The sequence below is a fragment of the Hemicordylus capensis genome, chromosome 6, assembly GCF_027244095.1.
Source record: "Hemicordylus capensis ecotype Gifberg chromosome 6, rHemCap1.1.pri, whole genome shotgun sequence".
Taxonomy (NCBI): Eukaryota; Metazoa; Chordata; class Lepidosauria; order Squamata; family Cordylidae; genus Hemicordylus; species Hemicordylus capensis.
The window spans coordinates 151,342,442-151,366,787 of NC_069662.1; the positions used below are offsets into that span (position 1 = coordinate 151,342,442).

At 45.0% G+C, this 24,346-nt stretch overlaps 1 long non-coding RNA gene across 1 annotated transcript in view; it reads left to right on the forward strand.

Moving 5' to 3' along the window:
- The window catches only part of LOC128329528 (uncharacterized), a 119,583-nt gene that overhangs the window by 26,496 nt on the left and 68,741 nt on the right, over window positions 1-24,346 (forward strand). The window contains exon 4 of the long non-coding RNA XR_008309691.1: window positions 6,446-6,513. This is a non-coding gene — a long non-coding RNA (uncharacterized LOC128329528). The remainder of the gene's footprint in view (window positions 1-6,445; window positions 6,514-24,346) is intronic.

Below are 24,346 nucleotides of genomic sequence, written 5' to 3' on the forward strand. Positions count from 1 at the left end.
TGGAAGTCACACAATCCGGTAACTCATTTTTGGGGTGTGCTTGCGCCCAAAACTTGGGTTAAGCGGCAGGTTCCATAAGCCAACTTGCTGCCAATCTGCCACTAGGAGCCACATGGCTCCCATTTGGTGCACACGAGCAGCAGAACTGGGCTGGGCTCCCTTAACCCGGTTTCAGCTGCTTGTGAGAATAGCTTCATGGAGAAGCTTGTGCCTCTCTCCTGAGCCCGCAGCCTGGTCCTTTAAGAAGTCATGCTGAAGTAGAATCTCAAAATATTTATTACAGTCAATGAGCAGGAACAAAAAGATTCAATGCATACTGCACCGATGAAGTAGTGCAAACAAGTAGCTGTTGCATTATTGAAAGGCAAGTAGGTTTAAAAACAAACATGATTGTATATTCCGCTCTATAAACTTATTTAGCACCTACAGTTGGGCCACTGAAAAATAAAATCCTTTTATTTTTCCAATAAATGTAGTAAATTAGAAATGTAATTTTCAAGTCATTGAAGAACCTCCATGGAGTCCTCATAAACCACTTGCCAAGCACAGCGACTTTCCCCGTTTCAAGGAAGCATAACAAAGACATTAAATTGATTAATTTACTTTTTAATGTAGAAGCTGTTTCACAGCCCTTCAGGATCCTGTGAGGCAATTGTGGAGTTGGTCCGTATGTTACATTCATCATGTAGTCATTTTGGTTATTATGTGGAATATGATATTGTATGTGTGATAATTCTGGAGAGCCAGGATATGGAGATCAAAGGCTAGAGTGGAAAGGGTCCTGGAATTCCAAGTCACTGGGTTCTTGGGACTTTAGGAACTGGAGAATATCCTTTCTATGTTCTTTCTATACAACTGTCATGTTTTTAAGCCTTCTTATGCCCTTTAATGCATTTCATACCTTGCACACCATTTTATGCCTTGTACTTTATGATGGTCTATGACTGTAATAAAGATTGATTGATTGGAAAGGGAGCTTATTTTTCAAGGGAGTTAGTTCCGACTAGACTTGATGCAGCTTCTATCAGTTTCAAAATAAACTTCATCTCCCCGCCACCAGAGAGATAGAGAGGCTATTCCCACGAGCAGAAAAATCGGGCTAGGAGAGCCTAGTCCAATTTTTGCTGCTGGTGTAAACCATCGGGCTTGCAGGTGAGCCTGGTGGCTTTCAAGCGGCTAGCCTGCTTAAGTAGCCCACCCCTTAGCCCAGGTTAGCGGAGCAAGCGCTCCGCTAACCCGGGTTAATGGATCGTGAGTTGCTGAAGCATGGCTCCATGCCGCAGCAACTCACAAGGAGACCCCTGACCGGGAGGCTGAAAAGCAGCCTCCTGGCTCGGGGGTCTATCCAGCATGCCCTGCACACTTGCGCAGGGCATACTGGAACTACCGGGAGATGCGCGGTCCCCGAACTCCCCAGCCCCTGCTAGCTCCATGATGGAGCCGGCTGTCGTGTGGGTGGCCGCAGTGGCCACTCAGGCAGGACGCGCTGCTCGTCTGCGGGCAGAGCGCTGCTCTCCTCGCAAACCCTCCCCAGGCTCTTCTCACAGATCGTGAGAAGAGCCTCAGAGAGAGACAGAGATAGAGATATTTTTAAATCTATGTATGGGGTTCGTAATCATGTGGAATTGAAGGAAGCAGGACTGCACACATACAACTTCTGGGTGTATGCACGTAGGACTTATCTTTACAAGAACCCTGGTTTTCAAAATTCCTGTCTGAGTGGAGAGATCCTTTCGTGAAAACAGTTGTACAGATGGGGACTCTTTCAAACTTCATAATTAAATTAACGCATGGTATGCACAGACTCACTCCCACCACTTTAGATGTTTATATGATATCTGAAAAGGGTATTATGTTTTTGAATAGCAAAGACATTGCTCTTTTAACAATTGATTCTTATAAAGGAATTATCCAACTATTCTGGAAGATTAACTAGTGCCCTGCCTAATAACTATGACACAACTAACTGAGCAAAGAGGCACCTTTTTTAAAGTGGTGATTCTCTTATATTTAGCAAGAGGAGAGCAACTGGCCTTATCCAACCCCAGCACAGTACCCCTCCAGTGACTGTTGATGGTGTCTACCTTATGTTTTGTTTTTGTGAGCCCTCTGGGGACAGGGAACCCTTTTATTTATGTTTATTTTTCTGTGTAAAGTGCTTTGAAAACTTTGGTTGAAAAGTGGTATATAGGCACTCCCTGACTTACAAACACTCAACTTATAAACGGCCCATACTGACAAACAAAGCTCCATAACATTATTAAATTAATGAAGTCCCCAACTTACATAGGCCATTGCCAACCTGCACATAGAAACAAGTCATCCCTCATCGGAACAATATCGTTCCGAGTTATGAACATCCAACTTACAAATGAGAACTTTTGTAACGCAATTCGTTTGTAAGTTGGGGACTCGTATGCGTCGTTGTCATAGTAATAAATGAACGGCAGAAAAGACATTTCTATAGAAGTAACAGTATTTCTAGAAGTCAAGGCTTATTGAAAGAAGAGCTCAGTCTAGTTACCTTGTTCAAAACTTCATGCAGCTTTTGGAAACATTCTTTGACTGAGTCATACAAAGGAGGGCCGAGTTCGGGCAGCAGCTGTGAATTAAGTGGAAAGAGACTTTGAACACGGACACTCAGAGACTATTAAGTTGGCAAGCGTGCGTTCTTTGTTACATGTACAAAAGAGTCCGTGTGGTGTAACGGATGATATACTGCAGTTGTAGATTGGAGGTCCAGGTTCAAGGCCCATCTCTGCCAGGAAGCAAATTGGAAGGCCTATGAATCAAATCACTTCACCTCTATTCACACATTCTGTTCAACTCAAATACAATCTCTCATGCACCTGTACAGTGCACTCATGTACAGAGATGTACGAGTGTATGTAAGAGCTATGAACATATTATGTTCACTGCACAGACAGCAGTACCCTTCCTAGCTGGACCAGATGCATTTGGGAGCATCTGTACCCAGGTTCAGTTTAAAAGTGAATGCATGTTCAGTAATTCACACAAAAAACATGTATGTGTGTACAGACACCTATACACAGGTATAATGGTGTCTGAATAGGGCTGTTCTCTTAAGTCTCTCCGATTAGAGGGAAAGCATTGTGAAGTACTTTGTATGCCACAAATACAGTTGCAAACTGACCAGTAAAAAAAACACACAACTTGCCTGACCTGTTCTTGTGCCTTTAACAGCAGCTTGATCAGCAGGTGATGTCTTTACTCTACACTTGAATAGTAGTATCTGTACATTTCAGCTGATGATAAGGCACAGGAGTAGGATCTGTCTGAGAAAATGGCAGCAGTAAATGCTTCTTGTTCTCCTTCTTTCTCAATGCCCTTCCTCACAAGCTAGGGTACCACCACAGCAGGAGCGACTCAAGGTATTGTGGGGCCAAAGTGAGGGTCCAAATGCTGCCTTGCCTCATGCCCCAGGTGGGGGCCAGTCCCCTTTCAGAATCAATCTTTGCAAACTTTGAAGGTGGCACAGATGAGGAGGAGGAGGAGGAAAGAAGGTTCCCCCCAGCTTTTTCTTCACTCCTTATGCTTCTTGAAGGCTTTGCAAGGAGTATGAGAAGAGGACCTCCTTGGAACAGTTGCAATGAGCAGATCAATCTAGCAGAGCTGCTCTTATGGCAGTGGGCGGGGCATCTGGCCACCCTAATGCTGCCCCAATAATCTGCCGCCTGAGTTGGCTGCCTCACTTTGTCTCACAAAAGGACCACCCCTGCACTTCTGCTTCCGAGCTGCTTGATGTCCAGGCCACTGTGAGCTGAGTCTTCCTGGTGGAGTAAGTCCAGCCAGCTATGAAACCGCAGCAATGCAAGTAAGTTTTAATCCTTCAAGACTGTAAAGGGATGCACGGCTGTGTATGTGCAATGCCAGATGTAATCACAAAAGCCAGAGGGGTGGCTGAACAGGATTGTGGAGGGCTTGGTGTGAAGCTGCATTAGCCCTTTCCCCCTTTCAGTGACTAACAGAAATTGAATAAACTATGCAGCATACTATTATTTTTTATTTTATAGTATATTTTAAATATATGTGTATCAGAAACCACCCAGGTTCTCATAGACTGAGACTGGCACCAGCAGTTTGAGAGAAAACAGATTTTATTGCAAGCAATTGACTCAGCGGAATAGTTTCCAAAGTCTGAGCCCCGATTACATTGTGGCTTTGGTTTTTATACTCATATTATTTTACAAACACTGGATACAATCCTCATTGGTTAGCATCACTTAATCGTCATTTTACAATTATTACCAATCAGACAATATTCCTACTAACTATAATTAAGCATCCCTCCTCCTCTTCCTTCTCTGCACATTGATTGCCAACTATTCCACTCTCTGCCAGATGTGTCCTTGAAGGTAATGCTGACCAGCGCCTTGTTATCTATTGATACCAAACCGGGGGCCCCTTTGCCTGCATTCCAGCAGGTTGACAGATTTATTGTGCTGTTAGCAAGTTTCAATTAAAGCGGTTTGCAGACCCCTTAACCATTTCTTGACCACCACAAACCTGGTACTCATTAAGATTTTAGGCTGATTTTGAAATCGTCGACTAGCAAGTCCTGATACATTTTTAGGTGGCCTTTACGCCCTGCAAGAAGGTGCATTCCTGAGTAAGAACACAGTCCTACTTACCAGGTTCTCCATTTCTCTCCAAAGTTCATGCCTTGGAATCCTTGAGAGGCAGGTGTCCCCTCGGGAAATCACAGCAGCATGGGTAGGGAAGCAGCCAGTTGTCAGGAAAACCAGGCATCTGAGCCAGTGCATGTTCTGATGATAGACAGATAGCCTTACTGTCCTTTTTTATTGAATTTCACCCTTCACAATAATGGAAATTGTTGCTGTTCCTATTAAAAGCATGTCAAAGCACATGAATTTGTTTGCTTGGCTTGCTTGCCCATACTTAAAAAGCAATTCTTTTCAACATACAGCAGAGGTGTTGCACCTGAGGAACAACTGTTCTGTGCACGCATCCCATACTTGGTCTCTGAGTACCTTTCAAAGTACCTTTTTATTTAGTGGGGGAGAGCAACTGTTATGGAGAGGGTGTATAGAGAGAAAATTCTCTATCTGAAGTACATCTGTGTACCTTTCAAAGTATCTTTATATTTAGAGGGGACAAGGAACTGGTATGGAGAGGGTGGACAGAGAGAAAATTTTCTCTTGCTTTCACAACACAAGAACCAGGGATCGTCCCATGAAACTGAAGGCCAGGAAATTTAGGCTCAACAAAAGGAAGCACCTTTTCACACAGTGCATAATTAATCTATGCAATTCCCTGCCACAGGAGGTGGTGACAGACACCAGCCTGAATGGCTTTAAGCAGAACCTTGACAAATGCATGACTAACAAGTCTAACAATGGCTACTAGTCTGGTGGCTATAGGCCACCTCCAGCCTCGGAAGCAAAATGCCTCTAAATGCCAGTTGCAGGGGAGCAACAGCAGGAGAGAGGACATGCCCTCACCTCTTGCTTGTGAGCTTCCCAGAGGCATCTGGTGGGCCACTGCGTGAAACAGGATGCTGGACTAGATGGGCCTTGGGCCTGATCCAGCAGGGCTGCTCTTACATGTTAACTGTCTCTATCCATCCTCAGCGCAGTATCCTTCCAGTGGTTGCTGTTGGTGTCCACCTTATATTTCTTTTTCTATTGTAAGCCCTTTGGGTACATCCATCTATCCCCCCCCCCCGCTTTTCTATGTAAACCACAACAATATCTATAATAACAACAAGAACAATATTGACAATAAAATTCTGGCATCCCAGGTCCTTGGGAAGGACTCGATGTCTGGATAAAACAAACCAGTCAATAACACCTGTCTGACTGTGTAAACAACAAATAATAATAATACAATAATTAATATTAATAATAATAATGTATACAAATACAAATGTGTATAAATTGTATATAAATATACAAATTCAAATTTAATACAAATACTGTAAACAAATACAAATGTATTATTTATTATTTAAACAATATGTAATACATATATAAATGCAAATATTATAAGTAAATACAATAAAATGTAGAAATGCATGTCCTTGTTCTCCCAGATTAGTCATCTGCCTCTTAATGCAATGGTACATGCATTTCTGCCTCTTATTGTATTTATTTATAATATTTGTATTTGTATGTGTGGTGCACACATCCATCTAGCCATATATATGTTTGTGTGTGTATGTGTTTTTTTATTTATATTTTTATTTATATTTATGTTTATATATACCTACACACACACCCAAGTCACTGTATCCCTGGTTTCCTCTGCACTACACCAGTGACAGAAAAGCTCTAGTTATGGAATCATTCTGAAAGAGAATATCCTCTTACCTTACTGAGATCTTAAGAAGCTGCTTTGGAAAAGATCTGGAGACCCCATTCTGCAGGCTATCCCACATGCCTTATAAATACTCTTTTCTCCCTAGGTTGCTGACCTGCCCATTTCTAAATAAAATCTGAGGTATTTCCTGCTTTCAGTCTCCCACCTTTTCAGGTAAGTTTGATTTCAGTTCCTAGAATAATATTGTGTGGGTGGAAACAAGACTTCCAAATTATTATATGCCAGCATCTTGAGGAGCCAACAGCCAAGCTTCAGATGTTGGGATAGTGCAATTTCAGATGTAGCAGTATCGCAGCAGCAGCACTAGTAGTAGTTTGTTTATTTTAAAGATTTCACAATATAATATAAAGCATTCAAAATATTCAACTGAAGGTCTGCTGACCATTAATAAACATGAGTCTGATTGTGACAAAATATTAATTGTATTCAATACTAGCAGATTTCCAGAAAGAAAGAAAGAAAGAAAGAAAGAAAGAAAGAAAGAAAGAAAGAAAGAAAGAAAGAAAGAAAGAGAAAAGGAACAGGACTTAGATTAATGACCTGTTTCTTTTCTTTTTCTACTTTTTCTTTTTTCCTTTTATGTTCACTGATTGAGCACATGTTCTGCATGCAGAAGTCTCACTCAGGTTCAATCCCTGGGCATTGCCAGCTGAAATTGAGGTCCCTGGGCATTGTCAGCCAAAAAGGGGGTCTCAGCGGGGCTGAGAGTCCCTATTCCAAGATCCAGGAGGACCACTGGATGGCTCCAGTTAATAATACTGCGAGCCAAATCAGGGATTTTTGTGCCCTAGGCAAAGTTTGACTTTGGTGCCCTCTTAGGCAAGAAGCGCAGAGCTCCAGCTTTAACTTGAGCTCCACAGGCTGCTCATTTGCCGGGACAGGAGAGAGTCCTGGATGGGAGAGAGAGCACAGCTGAGCAAGGCAAGGTTGGCTTTGCTCACTTGCTGTCCCCCCGCCCATGCCCCTCTAGGATGGAGAGCAAATGGACACTTCTAGCAAGATGGATATGGCAGATGTTGCTTGGAGAGGGAAAGGGAGGCCTATACTACGGCGACGAATATTTATATACCACTCTTCAACAAAATTCTCAAAGCGGTTTACATAGAAAAATGTATAAATTATTTTATTATTATTATATAGCGCCCCCCCTTCACCCCAAGAATTGGCACCCTAGGCAACTGCCTAGATCTGCCTAGTGGACAGGCTGGCCCCTGGGCCAGATGGGGGAATGGTGTGACAGCACACGGCAACATCCTCTGCTCATAGCATATCTTTCTCTGTGCTTTACGAAGACTGTGGCTTTCAGTGATAGACATGATCTAGCCAAAGTGAACTGGTTTCTAGTCCCGTTGCTCTTTCTGGGCAAGTCGAACCTATACAGAGTTCTCTAGGGCAAAGAGATGCAAAGGAGGATAAAGCTTGTGCACCTTGAATCATTATGTAGCTGAGGGAACTTTTGGCAAGGACAGCTGGCCCTGCAGGGGGTAGAAAAGCTGCACCGGCTGAAAGTCCCTCTTTTGCTCAACTACTAGTGTTTTGTGAGCAATGCCATCCTTTCTATCTGGTCACCCTATGACTCCCCTGTTGGAATCAATGGGATAGATCCGTTATGCGTTGCTTGGCAGGTCATGCTCCCTCATTATTGTTCTATTTTAAAATGTAGAGAACACAGCATACAGTCTTTGCGCCAGTGTGAGCCTATATTGTATATTCTATTGCCCTGTGTTCCTATCTGTCATTTTAATAATCTGTCCCTGAAGAAGGTAGACAAATTCCAGGGATATGGATAATCAAATAACACAGACAGAGAATTCAAATATATTCTGGCCTCTTTTTCTTTGAAAAAAGTGGAAGTCCTAAGGTCCTAGTTAAATGAGGTTATTATGACTATTAATAGCAATGTTTTCTGAAGTAGCTACACAAGCTGATTTCTTACATAATGTGCAAGTATGCCTTGGGGCCAGGCCTCCTCTGTGGCTGCCCAGGGCTTTGGAATGCACTCCCTATCAAAGCAAGAGCTTCTCCATCTCTGGGTGCTTTTAAAAAGACCCTTAAGATACACTTGTTTTCTCAGGCTTTTCATTAAAATCAATTTTAAATGGCTTAATTGTTTTTATCCTGTGAAATTATTTTTAATGGTTTTTCCATCTTGATTGTTTCCGTTTTGATGGTTTTTGTTCTGTGAATGTGTTTTAATGGTTTTTATTTTTATATCGTAATTTTGGATTGTGTACACTGCCTAGAGTCACCTTAAGTGGCGCAGCGGGGAAATGCTTGACTAACAAGCAGAAGGTTGCCGGTTCGAATCCCCGCTGGTACTATATCAGGCAGCAGCGATATAGGAAGATGCAACATCTCATACTGCGTGGGAGGAGGCAATGGTAAACCCCTCCGGTATTCTACCAAAGAAAACCACAGGGCTCTGTGGGTGCCAGGAATCGAAATCGACTTGACGGCACACTTTACTTACACTGCCTAGAGATGTATATATCAGGCAGTATATCAATATGATTAAATAAATAAAAAGTTAAGGGAGATGGCTAATTGATATAAAAAACATGTGGCTCAGGTGCTGAAAATTCTGAGTTTATCTCAGAGCCAAACTCGATGTGCTGGCTGGTCTGGCAGCAGGTTGTTATGGTCTCTCAGACAGAACAGTATCAGTGGGCCCCTGGGCCATTCCTTGTGACTTCACTGCTTCATTCCTTGTGATTTCACTGCTCAGTCTATTCCTTCTCCTCACTGCTCCTCCTCCTCGCTCCCTCTCAGTGAATGGAGCAGAGGGAGTGTGGTAAGTAGTCTGGGGGTTTTGGCACCCTAGGCAAAGTATGACATTGCCCTCCCGTATTCAGTTACAATTATATTCCATATGGGACTTGGCAGCTGGCACTGGCGGCAGCAAGGAAGCGGATTCTACCTTTCACAATTTGTCAGTTGTCCCACCACTGCCGCCCAGCTCCGCACTGCATGCCCTGCCCCTGGCGCTCAGCTGGCTGGCGCACATGCATGGCGGCCATTTGAGAATTCAATCTGGCTCAGTTTTTACTGGGCTCACTGCCCAAATGGCTGCCGCACATACACATTGGCCAGCTGAGTGGTGGCAGGGGAGTGTGCAATGAGGGACTATGCTCAGAGCAGGCTGGCAGTGGCAGGACACAGTGTTCTCTCTCATTCTTTTCATCTGTGTGCGGAATGAATTTTGTTCTGGGTGGCAGCATCAAGGCAGTGTGTGCACACATGCATTCAGAGGGGGACCTTCCTGATTCAACCTGAGAGGGATCTAAGATTAACTGAGTGAACATCAAAAAAATGTATGAGCACGTACACCTTAGAGGGAACACTGGCGGGACGTCTTACACATCTTACACATTTTCAAAGCTATAAGCTGCTTCCTCACCACTCACTCTATGCGCTGTGGGGGAGGGTGCACCTGCACCTGTATTTCCCCTCCCCAAGATTTGGCATCCTAGGCAACCACATGTAAGATATTCTCCTTAGAGGACGAGGCTGCTCTGAGAAGGGCATCTACCTGCTTCAGTGCAGAAGGTTCCAAGTTCCATCCCTGGCATCTCCAAGATAGGGCTGAGAGAGACTCCTGCCTGAAATCTTGGAGAAGCCGCTGCCAGTCTGTGAAGACAATACAGAGCTAGATGGACCAATGGTCTGACTCAGGAAAAGTCAGCTTCCTATGTTCATAACCACCTAGGTCTGCCTAGTGTATGGGTCGGGCCTATAAGTGGTGGCTATATCTGAGTTTATGTAGAGCTGGTCTTGTGGTAGCAAGCATGACTTGTCCCCTTAGCTAAGCAGGGTCTGCCTTGGTTGCATATGAATGGGAGACTTGATGTGTGAGCACTGTAAGATATTCCCCTCAGGGGATTGAGCCTCTCTGGGAAGAGCAGAAGGTTCCAAGTTCCCTCCCTGGCTTCTCCAAGATAGGGCTGAGAGAGATTCCTGCCTGCAACCTTGGAGAAGCTGCTGCCAGTCTGTGAAGACAATACCGAGCTAGATGGACCAATGGTCTGATTCAGTATATGGCAGCTTCCTATGTTCCTATGTAGCCTTATGCCCATTTTGCTTTTAAAAAGCACACCAATCCCCCCCCCAAAAAAAACCTACTGTGAGCATTTGTCCCCTGAGATGGTACCAATGACCAAATTGTTTCGGCCTGGCTCATGGACTATATCTTCAGTTTTCAGAGGATGCCTGTAGACAGGAGAAATCATGGACACCCCCCACCTCCACCCTCTGAGCAGAAGTTCCTTCCACTTACATGTCAGGATTCCTTGGGCTCCTTCCCATTGTTGGTGCTGGATAAATATTAAATTGTGTTGCTATGAGGTCCCAAATGAAAAGCAAAATTTGTGGAAAACATATTTATTAATGTCTGGAACAAAATTTGGGAACAATAGAGATGGCATCTACATTGCTTTTTCAATATTTCCAGTGTCATATTAGGTTAAGAGAAATAAGACATACACAATCCCCTTAAGGTATGTGAAAAGTATATAAGCATATGATATGATATGATATGATATGATATGATATGATATATGATATGATAGTAGTGTCATTGGAAATTTACTAATAAAATATAAAAATTATTTATATTTTATGAATACATATGATTTTATTAATAAATTCAACACAAATAACTCTACAGTTTCTGTTCCCAGAACAGATTCTGTATATTGTTCTATGTGATTTCTCTCTTTCTTTTCTTCTTGGTTCCTGAAACCTGGGAATGAATTGAGGTTTTTTGGGTGGGTGGGTGGGTGGGTGGGAGGGAGAAAGTATCTTCTGGTAGAAGTCACGTTTATACAAGCGTCTGGTCTACCCAACCCAGTCCTTGAAATATATCTGTTTCCTGGTGTTTCAAGTAAAATAACTGAGCATGTTAATGCATGGATTTGACAGGTGTTCCCTTCGGTTCTGAAAATCTCTTATTGCCAAAGGTGAATTCCTGCTTGCCTGCTCAACCACTCCTTTTCAGCGGCTGTCAAACCAATGCTTTCGCTCATCCAAAAAGGAAACTTGTTCAAAGGAAACCCTTTAAGTGCTTTGTCAAAATTTATAACATTTCTGAAATAATATAAAAATATTGCAATTAAAAATCCTTGTTATCTGAGGCAGGAGTTCCCAACCTTGGGACCCCAGATGTTATCTGACTACAACTCCCATCATCCCCACCCACAATGTGAACTGCGGGTCTGGGACAAATGCTTATCTTTTCCCCAAGCAGGCTCAGAGGTAGGATGCCTCTGAATACCAGTTGCAGGGGAGCAACAGCCCTAGAGAGTAGGCATGCTTTTGTCTCTTGCTTGTGGGCTTCCCAGAGGCACCCGGTGGGCCACTATGGGAAACAGGATGCTGGAGTAGATAGGCCTTGGGCCTGATCCAGCAGGGCTGTTCTTATGTTCTTTTAATCAGCTTCTTGGTCCCTCACTTCAGATGTAAACAAAGTATGAATCCACACATGACAAATGCAATATTGAGTGATGATTTCATCTGCATGTGTGAAACTTTCAGTATAATAAGGTAGTTGTACTGACTTTGTGTGAGAAAGATTAAGCTGAGAGAAAAGCTCTATTGACATTTATGTTGAATATGCATACAGGTGTGTATACATATATATGGCTGACATTCAGAGCAGCGGCATAGTCAGTGGGAGGGTAGCCTGTGTCCCTCCTGCTGGTGGCCCCCATGCATGACGTCCATGTGTGTGATGTCAGAGCAGAACAGAACAATGGGTGTGGCCCGATCGCGCTGTGCGTGACATCCATGTGCGTGACATCACACACAAAGGAGGTGTGGCCCGATAGCCAGAGGAGCTCTCCCGAGTTCATTTCCAGCCAAGCTCATCTCCAGCGAGGGAGAGAAAGGGAAATAAACGGATCCAGCCAGGAAATGACGCAGTTTAGGCTCGCTGTCGGCCTTGAAGAGAGCCCTAAAAACCTATTTGTTTGGCCTGGCCTTCCAAGGCTTGTAAAGTGTTGTTGTTTTTAAAAGTATTTTAATTGGTTTTAAATGGTTTTAATTGTTTTTGAATTTTTTTAAATATTGTTTTTAGTATTGCGTTTGAATTGTGGGTTTTATGTATTTTTAAAAAGTTGTTGTACACTGCCCAGATCCTCTGGACGGGGCGGCTTATAAATGAATGAATGAATGAATGCTGGATGGAAATGTTATCGGGAGGGCTGTGGCAGGCCCTCTGGCTATCAGGTCACACACCCTTTGCACGGGATGTCACATGCAAGGAGGGCACCGGCAGCCCTTTTCATTGGTGGCCTGGGTTCTTTGAACTCTACCATGCAATGGTGGCTCCAGCCCTGATTCAGAGCAAGAAAATGAGAATGAAGAGAGCAGCCTAACAGCATTTCCCAGAGCAAGAAACTGAGAATTTCAGAGCAAGAAACCGAGAATGAAGAGAGCAGCCTAACAGCATTTCCCAACTAACTCCACTAGTGCACCAGAGAAGGGGCAATTTGTGATGCCCTCTCCTTCCAAAGGAGGCCCTCTGTGCCACTCAAAAATTTGTCCCTGAGGGTTGCGCAGCCCTCAGGGACATATTTATGGGTGGCACAGAAGGTGTCCTGGGAAAGGGGAGTGTGTCAAAAATTGCTGCTTCTCTGCCACACGTGTACAGTTAGTTGGCAAGTTCTGTTAGGCTGCTCTCTTGACTCACTGGAGCTTCTTTCCTCTGTAGTGAATAGGGCCATAGTGACATGTCCAAGGCCAGCCAATAAACTTCATGGCTGAGTGGGGATTTGAACCCAGCCCTTTCCTGCCCAAATGCAATCTGCTGATGCAACCTGTAAAGTGATACTTTGCTTTGGTATTGCTACACATTTGAAAAGGGTGGGAAAGCAGAGTGTTAAGAGACAAGTGTTAAGAGGCAGGGTATGATCTCTCCCTTTTTGGAAATAGAAAGCTCTTTATTAATGACCACCCGCTCTTACCTTTCACGCACTAGGAACTCACAAATAATGTCTGGGGATTATTGTACCCATGTTTCAACCTGCATGGAAGTCTTCAGCCTGGCAGGTCTACTTAGCTTAATGGTGGGATGTGCTTGTGTTTCCCAGAACCAGAGGATTTTACCAAAACTGGCATCTGAACTCATGCATTTCATATGAAGTGGAACCCTATAAAAAGGAATAAAAACCTATAAAAAGGAATATGTAATGGAAACCTATAAAAGCTCCTCTCTCCATCCCTCCACCTGCTCTCCCACAGAGAGAGGCCCGAATATGGGCCACAACCGGTCAGAGCAGTCATTTGGGAGGGCAGAGGGATGGGAGAAGGAGCTCCTGTTGCCGCCTCCGCCATCCCCGGGAAGGAGGGAGGGGAGAGGCACTTCTGCTGCTGCCTCCAAAATGGGCTGCAGCTGCTTGCTGCCTGGCTGGACTCTTATGAGGGAGGGAGGAGTCCCCGCTTCTGCTGCCACCGACACCCTCACTACTGCTGTGGCCACCAGCGGTCGGTGGCCGCTCTTCATTCTTCATTCCGCCCCACACAGTGGCGCTTTGAAAAAGGTAATTTTTAAAAAAGATTAAGAACTCCTCCCACCCCCTGTAGCTCTGCTGAAAGGTGAATCTGTCTCTGGAGACAGAGAGGGGCGGCAAGTCGTTCATTGTCTATGAGTGGCAAAAAGCTTCATCCACCCCTGCCCAAAGGGCTCACCACCTAAAAAGAAACATAAGGCAGATACCAGCAACAGCCACTGGAGGGATGCTGTGCTGGGATTGGATAGGGCCAGTTGCTCTGCCTCTGCTCAGTAAAGAAAATCACCACCATGGGCTCCAAATGGCCGAGGCTAGGGGCCTCCAGCCTCCCCATGGCCGCCCCATCATGGGCTTGCAACGATCTCTAAACTGTGCAGGTCTGCCTTGCAGCTGGTTAAAGAAACTGGCCCGAACGGATGGGCAAAGCATCGCTCCTGGTCCCTGCTGCTGGGGGAGGGGGGGAAAGGACTGCTCCTCCCACCCACCCCCCGCAGCCATCCCTCGGCCTTGATAAGAGGTTTTTAAAAAGCAGCAGAGCTTTGGCAGGGCGGGCTCCTCAAAGGAGGTTTCGGGGGCGTCTCATGCACGGAGGAGGGCCCTTGTGTGTTGGGGGGCCTCACGGCTGGGCAGTCCAGGCTCCCAAATTACCTTGGTGCGCCCCTGTTCAGACAGGCTGGGCAATAAAGACAGAGCCATGGGGCATATTGACCCAACAGCAGGCAGAGGCAGATTGAGCCCTGACATACTCCTGAGCCTAGTCCACCCTGCTAAGCTCCACCTCCCTGCTGAGAGAGAAGCGAGCTGAAAGCAGCAGCTTCCTGGCTTGAAGCCTGACACTCCTCCTCCTCTCCAGTTGTTCCTGCCTTGTCTGTTGCTGGCACTGATACCCAGATATTGGTGGAGGTGATGGATCAGGATGGGCTGGTGCTTCTGGGAGCTCAGGCCCGGAGAATGTCATCAGGGAACATCTGAGCTCCTTGGGTGTCATCACAGGGGGCTCTATCTCTGGAGCTTCCACCAGCTCCAGTCCAGTGTTGGAAGCCGAGTTCTGGTCCTTCCTCCTCAGAGCTAACCTCTGGGTTTCCCACAGACTCTGGACTATCACTGGGGCCAGGGACTGGAACCGTCATGGGTCCTGCTTCTTCAGGGCAGGGAGCCAAGCCCAGTGATGGCTCAGCTTCATCCTGGTCAGACTCAGAGTCACTGGTGAGAGCAGGGCACATGACACTGTGTGCCACTCAAAGAATATGTCTCTGAGGATTGTGCAGCCCTCAGGAACATATTTGTGGGTGGCACAGAGGGTTTCATGGAGAAGGGGAGGGTGTCAAAAATGGCCACTTCCCCAATGCACCCACCAGTGTGGTTAGTTGAGGCTACACCGAGACATCAGGTGAGACATTAGGCTGCTGTTTTACTGCACCGGTGCATCCTTGCTCTATATACCAGCAACTGGAGTTACAATGATGCTCTTTCCATTGCACTGGAGCTTTGTTAGTCAGGATGTCTTTGTGACATCATCAGCCATTAACCAATCCCCACCATCAACACAGGAAAGGGATAAAGAACTCTCTCTGAGGGCCAGACTGGATGAGACATTAAGCACATCATCATCATCTCCTCTGTGTGTGCTTCCCCCCCTTTTTAAAATAGCAGCTGTGGGGGGGGGGGGATCCAGATCAGGAATGTGGTGTGGATGGAGGGGTGTTGAACCCTTTGCCCTTGCATTGTTTTCTGAAGCAAATTGCCACTGAAGTGGACTTTTGTGGCTATGGTCAGGAGAGAAGTCCAAAACCAATGCCACCATATTCCTACAGTGTAAGCTAGGCATCTCTTGTAAAACATTCTGGTATCTGCCAGGATGTTTATTCATTCTCAAGATTTCCTTTGCTTTTATAAGAGTGATTCTGTGTAAATAAGCAGAAGGCAAATGCAGATTTCAGCAGGGAAAGTACCCCAAATAGGACATTATGTCCGTTACAGCCCTTGTGGAGAAACCAGTGATTGTAGAAGAGCACACCTCTTGCTTGAAATGTGTGCCATAAGCATAAGTGAAGTCAGGGAAATGAAACTGAAGCTACTCAATGAGTGTAGAGGCAAGACATCCTAGGAAAAGGAAAGTGCAGAAGCGGGAACTTAAATGTACACTGTCCACATTAATGTCCAGTATTTGATAAGTGGAACTGAACAGTAATTCATTGCACTCAAGTTCTTCAGTAATGCTGCAGGTTCCAGGACTAGACAGCTGCCTGAGTTCAGCTGTCATGGTGGGCCCCTAGAAGGTGACCATGAACTGATTCGAAAGGCCTGCCTTTAACATAACAGATTCATTCCTGATCCTGGGGCCATTCCAGATCCTGTCCTGGAGTGGGCTTCAACCCACAGTTCCCGGTGTCCATTGTTGAAGCTGGGGGCTTAGACTTAAACTGATGTTGGAGCTCGTAAATTCCTTGAGCTGGAGGCTGGAATACAGAGAGAAGGGCCAAATTCATACATAATGCAAAACCAGTGTTAAATGGGCAAAGCAGAGGTTGGAACTCCATGACGTCCAAATTTGTGCAACTGTGGTTTCAAGCCCAAAGCAACCTACAGTTTTGCCTCACCAAACTGCAATTTGAACCTTCGGTTTGCAGTAAGGTTTGCTGCCGAGACCTGAGGTTTGGCCCCCACAGCATTACGTCCAAGTGCAGACGCTGCCATCCACTGTTCCCTCTAACAGGGATTCCCAGATGTTGTTCACTACAACTCCCAGCATCCCCAGCTGCAATGGCCTTTGGTTGGGGATTATGGGAGTTGTAGTCAACAACATCTGGGAATCCCAGTTAGAGGGAACACTGCTGCCATCACCATGGTTTTGTGCCAGTTTTGGAACTGTAATAATAGAGAGGGCAGCCTAGACCAACCAGGAAAGCAGTAACTCTATGGACATCATGGCTCTCAATGGCACCTCCCCACCGTCCTCCTTTCTCTTCTCCATTCTGCCTGGCAACAGTGATGCATCTGGACTTTTTAAAGACACAAAACCATCTCAGGATTTGCTGGCTTTTTTGCCACTGTCAAAGGGAACTGCTCCCCCCACCCCCGATATAGGGAGGGAGAAAGACAGGGACAGTGAACATTGGGGAGGCAGTTCCACTCCATTCCAGCCCAACTGGCGGTCGTCCGTGCAGAAACACGGGTGCACACAATACAGCGCAACACCCCAGCCTGCCATTTGCCAATTGCAGAGGCTGCAGCAGCATGTTTTTGTTCTCTTCTGCTCCTGAAGAGGTCTCTGAGCACAGAGACCCACCACAATTTATTAGCCATGAAGTTCAAGCCTCGGAGTTCCTGAAACAAACAGACAGAAAGGAGTTGATTCTGATGGGCTGGCTTATGACTGTATAGCCGTTGTGACAGTCAGATGCATACTAGGGTTGGAAGTTGGCCATGGTCTACAATTAGGGACTCTGCTTATTGTCAGGAAGGCATCTATCACAGTAGTATCTTTTAGAGGTGCATATTTTTGTTTTCTTGTGCTTCATCTTGGCAGCTAACAAGCTGGACATGCCCACCCTTTGGAGTGGACACGGAGTGGTGGGCACACTGTCTTTCAAGGATACCTGTCCAGCCATTATCTTGTTTTCATTAAGAAACCTGCGCTTAGCTTCTAGGGGACTCTAGTTTTTCTTGGAATGTCATTTAAAAATGGTAGACTGACATATGAATATGAATACGCTGAATATTTATATACCACTTTTCAGCAAAAGTTCCCAAAGCGGTTTACATAGATATAAATAAACAAACAAACAAATAATGCACAAGCTTCCTCTTGCCTTGTAACAAAGCATTTGCACAATTTCACAAACTGACTTGCATGATGGATGGCCTTTATTTCCAATGGCTGTCCATTGCGCAAGTCCATTTGCATAATTTTGAGTATTAACAATGCACATAAAAGTTTGCGCAGTATGTCAGCCAATACTTTGTCTTATGGCATTCCAGGTCATAGATGTCCTGGAATAACTCATGAACATAATGCTGCATATTCCGCTGGACAGTGTATGTGTGTGCGTGTTGCTCATCTGAACACAGAGAGTTGAATGAGTGAAATTTCATATTACTTGTACAGTATAAAACCTTGCATAAAACTGAGGAACCAGCAGAGGGAGCCATAATACCTAACAATATGGTCAAAGTATTTTTTGATACTACTAATTGTGCCTGGCAAAGCTGTTGGTCTTCAGGTAAATCTCTGAGTGGAGGGCTATGAATGGTAAGTAGTGGACTCCAGAAAGAGGCAAATTCTTGGAGTTTATATGAGAAGAAATCCCTTTTTACTTGGGCTAACACAATGAGGGAAATTACTCAGAGTCATCCCACTGAAATTAAAAGGGCAAGTTAGACAACTTATAAGAACATAAGAACAGCCGTGCCGGATCAGGCCCATCTAGTCCAGCATCCTGTTTCACACAATGGCCCACCAGATGCCTCCAAGAAGTTCACAGACAAGGGCTGAGGGCATGCCCCCTCTCCTGCTCTTGCTTCCCTGCAACTGGTATTTCATGGCATCTTGCCTCTGAGGCTGGAGGTGGCCTATAGCCCTCTCAGACTAGAAGCCATTGATAGACCTGTCCTCCATGACTTTGTCTAAGCCCCCTTTAAAGCCATCCAAGCTCATGGTCATCATCACCACATCCTTTGGAAGAGAATTCCATCAGTTAATAATGTGCTGTGTGAAGAAGTACTTCCTTCTCTTGGTCCTACATTTCCTGACCTTCAGTTTCATGGGGTGACCCCTGGTTCTAGAGTTGTGAGAAAGGGAGAAAGATTTCTCCCTGTCCTCTCTCTCTACTCCATGCATAATTTTATACACCTCTATCTTGTCTCCCCGTAGTCACCTCTTTTCCAAACAAAAGAGCCCCATGTGCTGTAGCCTTGCCTCAGAAGGAAGCTGTTCCAGGCCCCTGATCATCTTGGTCCTTTTAATTTCAATGGGACTACTTTGAGTAACTTTCCTTATCATGTCAGCCATATCTTACATGCAAGCTCTTCCTCCAAGCAAGTGTTTACCACCTAGATACTAATATGTCTCTTTCTAACCTGTTATGGTTAGTGGGTGACAAACAGAGCAAGGAGGCCTTGGTGTGGGTGAGAGAGAGCAGCCTAATAGAACTCCCCAACCAACTGCACCAGTGCAGCAGGGAAGCAGCATTTTTTGATGCCCTCCCTTTCCCCAGGAAGCCCTCTGGGCCACCAGAAAATATGTCCCTGATGGCTGCTGGTCTTCTGAGTTGGTCTTGTGGCAGCAAGCATGAATGGTCCTTTTTGCTAAGCAGGGTTCACCCTGGTTTGCATGTGAATGGTAGACTACATGTGAGCTAGGGATGTGCACAAAACCGGTTTGCCCGGTTCAGATCGAATTCGAACCGGGTTCAAACCGGGAGGGGGAGGTTCGGTTTTGGTTTTGCTCAAACCCCCCAGTTCAGTTTGAACTAGTTCAAATCTCCCCCCCCCCCGCCCGTTTGGTTTGAATTTGAACCAGCAGCCCGAGCCTAATGGCTGGTTCGGTTCAAATTCGAACTGTCGAACCAAACCAGTTTGAATTTGAACCGGTTTGCACATCCCTAATGTGAGCACTGTAAGATATTCGCTATAGGGTATGGGGCTGCTCTGGGAAGAGCATCTAGGTTCCAGGTTGCCTCCCTGGCAGCATCTCCAAGATAGGGCTGAGAGAGACTCCTGCCTGCAGCCTTGGAGAAGTCACTGCCAGTCTGGGTAGACAATACTGAGCTAGATGGACAAATGGTCTGATTCAGTATATGGCAGTTTCCTATGCCCCTATGCACAACCCTCGGGGGTACATTTTCAGATGGCACAGAGGGCTTCTTGAAGAAGGGGAAGGCATCAAAAATTGCCACTTCCCTGCTGCACTGGTGGAGTTAGTCGGGAAGTTCTGCTAAGCATCTCTCTCGCTGCACTAGTGTATCCTTGCCACGGTAATTGGCCTCCTCATCTCCTCCTCCTTCAATTTGCAGACTTCATTTAACTTTAGCTCTCACTTTAATGCCAAAAGCACTTCCCCCCTTAATTAGTCATGCATTCTTTTTATATTTGCTATTTGCATTTAAAGGCATATTTTAAATTGTCTGTTTTCTTCACTCTTGCTTTTGTTTTTTGGAGCCCTTCCCACCTGGGGAGAGCTTGGCCATCTGGGCCAAGTGGGAAGGGGAATTTCATCACACATAGTGCACAAATGTTTGGTAAAATATATGTTAGCATGGATGGTAAATATGGAAAATAGTCATCCATATCAGCTCAAGCCATAGGTTTTCAAACTTGGGTCCCCAGTTGTTGTTGGACTACAACTCCCATCATCCCCAGCCACAAAGACCAAAGGCTTACTGCTTTATGACTGCTCCTAAAGTCTGTTGCAAGGTATGGCATCTTCTCACTCTTCAAACCTGACCTCTTGCTGGGCTTCAGAAATATTCAGGAAGTGGCTTAGCTTTACTGCTTTCTGAATTCCTCTGAAATCTAGCAAGAGGTCAGGGAGGAGCCTCTACCTGTCTTTTGAAGGAGGAAAATGTAAGTGTGTGTGTGTGTGTGTGTGTGTGTGTGTGTGTGTACAGTTCTGTTTCTTCTGGTTCTGCCATAGGAAATCATGGGAATTTGACCTGGCCCATTATTCCCAATGGGTAGTGCCTAGGAACACCAAAACAGGTTGGGTGGTATGTCATGATGGATGCTACCTATCACCCTACCCACAAACCAATTGGGCAATAGGGCTATTTTAAATGAATTTTTGAATTTTTCAGAGTCAATAGGACAAAGGTTGACCTATTGATGACCTCAAAAAATTCATTAAAAATCGCCCAATTGCCCAATTGCTTTGTGGATTGAATGGTACATAGCACCCATCATGACATACCACCCAACCAGGTTTGGGACCCTAGGCACTAACCAAACAGAATAATTCAAATTCCTATTATTCCCTATGGCAGAACCACTTTGAACCAGTTCAACCCCAGTTTGAATTCGAACTGGACCAGTGGTCAGTTTGATAGAACTGGTACTCAAACTGGGCCCCCCGATTCAAATCTGGTTCAAACTCAAACTGAATTACAGGATCTAGTTTTGTGCACACCCCGTTACTCCCCTGCAACTGGTATTTAGAGGCATCTTGCCTCTGAGGCTGGAGGTGGCCTATAGCCACCAGACTAGTGGCTATAGTCTACATTGATAGACCTGTCCTCCATGAATTTGTCTAAGCCCCTTTTAAAGCCATCCAAGCCAGTGGCCATCACCACATCCCGTGTCAGAGAATGCCATAGATTAATTATGCGCCATGTGAAAAAGAACTTCCTTTTGTCAGTCATAAATCTCTTGGCAATGTTTCATGTCTGTATTTGTGTGTGTGTAGTCTCAACACAGAGCTATCAAATTTCCTTTTTAACGTGACCACTAGAGGGAAGCAACTCTCTGTCCTATAACTGTTGGTAGCATTAAAAGGAAGGGGGAGCAAAGAGAAGAGAAAACCCTAATGCAAAATGGGATTTCTCCCCTTCCTTTAGTAGATACATTAACATTTTTTTCTGCCAAATAACGAACAGACTGGGGAAATTAATGCAAGTTCTCATTGGCTTTTTCTTCCTGTAATGGGGAGAAAGAAATAGTCTCCGAAACATGAGGCACTGCTACAGATCATGGCCAGCCAAGTAAATTGCACATTAGAATAATCACAAGTAATGTGGACATCTCATGCATTCTCCTTTCCTCTGCTTTTGTGTAATCTAACCATTTCTTCAGATGGTTCAAGCAGATGTATGTAAAGAAGCTCTGACTGTGTTCTGCAGTCCTTATTTCTAGGGTGACACTGAAAGGTGAAGTCTTGGTCTCGATCTCTTTCTTACTTGGAGCTGCAAGCATTGACAGCCAGAGACTCACGCATAAGCCATTAATGCTGCTCCACTATTAGTATGGAAGCAGTGCATGGCTCAAGCTGCTTACCTACTGTGTCTTACCGAAGCAGTAAAGGTAAAATGTGCAGTTGAGTCGGTGTCAGCTGCTGGTGACTACAAAACCCTTTGGTCGTCTTTGGTAGAATACAGGAGGGGTTTACCATTGCCTCCCCCCACGCAGTGTGAGATGATGCCTTTCAGCATCTTCCTATATTGCTGCTGCCCGATATAGGTGTTTCCCATAGTCTGGGAAACATACCAGCGGGGATTCGAACCGGCAACCTACGGCTTGCTCGTCCATTCATTTCCCCACTGTGCCATTCGGTGGCAAAAGAGCTATTCAGAAGCATTTGAGAGGTGCAAACTAGAGACATCCAGCAAATGGAAAATGTGGGCATGTTTATCATGGATTTGATTCAAATTCACCTCCAGGGGGTTGCACCAAAATAAATATAAATAAATATAAATAAATATAAATATATCTTCTATTTCTTTTTTAGATTTCAGCCCTTTGGGGGACAGGGAGCCATTTTATTTATTTATTTATTTATTTATTTATTTATTTATTTATTTATATGTAAACCGCTTTGGGAACTTTTGTTGATTTCAACAAAAGTTCTCCCTGTCCCCCAAAGCGCTGAAATCTAAAAAAGAAATAGAAAATGAATACCAGCAACAGCCACTTGATGGCTTCAGTCAGCCACTGGAGGGCCCTGCCACCTTCTGTTGCCTCCTGCTCGCCTCACACTGCCTTCTGTCCTCCTCCTCTTCCCTCTCACTCTCTTCCTTCCTCCTCCTCCTCTTCGCTCCTCCCTTGGCCTCCATTCACTGGTGCTGGGAGAGGGCACCAGGTGCCACCTTCTGCCTCCCTCTCCTCCCTCTCCCTCTTTCTCTCCCTCTCTTCCTTCCGTCCCTTCCTTGCTCTCCAGAATCTAATCCACCATCCTGTTTGTCCCAGTGCTGAGCTAGATGCCTCTGAGAATTCCCCAAATGCAGGACATGAAAGCAATTGCTCTGTCCTGCTCTTGTGTCCCAGCCGCTTGTATTCCATGTCATACCACCTCTGAGTCCATTCCTCTGATGATGGTTAATGGATACTACATAACATCAGCAGCCGCTGGCTAGTCATTCGTTGCTGGACTGTATCGCTTCTGGCTACCAGTAGGAGAATTAATGTTCCTTCACTTTTTTTTTTTTAAAAAAAAAACCCTCCCTGCAAATAGAAAACAAGTATTTCAGGGTGAGGTTTCTAGTAGCTTCCCTAAAGAGCTAGCTTTCAATGTACAGGGAGGGTACAAGATTAGGTACTAAAGAATAGCAAAGCAGCCTCGATCGGACACTTCTTCTTATGGATCCTGCAAACCCTCCTGCATTCAGCTAAAGTCAATGATAAAAACTCTTGTTGGCTACAACCCTGAATTCAGATGAATGTGGTCAAGTCCCAGTAGAAGCAGGCTTTCAGTCCTTGCTCTGTTTAATAGTTCTGGATTGCACCCATTTCTCCAAGTGCATTGGAGCTATACAAAGCTCAAGGAAACCTGAATTCACTTTTAAAAGTGGTTTCTTTAATTACATTGGGCTGGGATTTAATTTAGTTCATTTACAAGTAATTAAATCAGGTCTTAATTTAAACGCAGCTTGTTTTCAATACTAGCCAGATTTTGTTCTCCAAATAAATTAGTCCAGTTGAAGTCATTTTTCTCTGTGGTGGTAATTGACAAATAAATTTAAAAGTACTGATTTAATTTTGTTGTTATCATGGGTTTCAAGAGAATACATGGAAGGGATGGTATCTGGCAGAAATATAGTGTAGTGATCTATTACTTAAGCTGATATCACTAGGATGGGGTGGCCACCCGGAGTCTCCTCAGCATTTGTTAGACTACAGCTCCCAGCATCCCTAGCTTCAGTTGAAGCTGGGGATTCTGGGAGTTGTAGTCAAACCATTGCTCCTTTGTGGTCATTTGATCCCTTTGATTGGTTATTATGTCCTTCTGTCTGCTCTTTTCCTGGTTGTCCACTTTTGGTTTATCTGACATTTACACCCTTGCACCTTAAGGAATGACATTTGCCAGACTAGACACATACTGCCCAGCTCCTGTCAGCTATCCCTCAGGCATCATTTTAAAAGCTGCTCTGCTGCAACCTTTGTGATTTTAAGCACCAGCAATCTGGTTCCATCTTGGTTCAAGTGGAGTCCGTCCCTTTTGTACAGGCTCATATTGTCCCAAAACATCCCCCAGTGCCTAACAAATCTAAACTTCTCCTCCTGGCACCACCATCTCATCCATGCATTGAGACCCCTCAGCAACACCTGCCTCACTGAGAATGCTACCTTGGTTGTCCTGAACTTCAATATGCTACCTAGTGGCCTAAATCTTGCTTCCAGGATGTCTCGACTACATTTTCCAGCATCCTTGGTGCCAACATGCACCACGACCACTGACTCTTCTCAAGCTCTGCCTAAAAGCCTATATAGATGCTTACTTTTCTGAACACCTACAACCTACCTTGATCTTTGCAAAGACACGACTGCTGATGGGG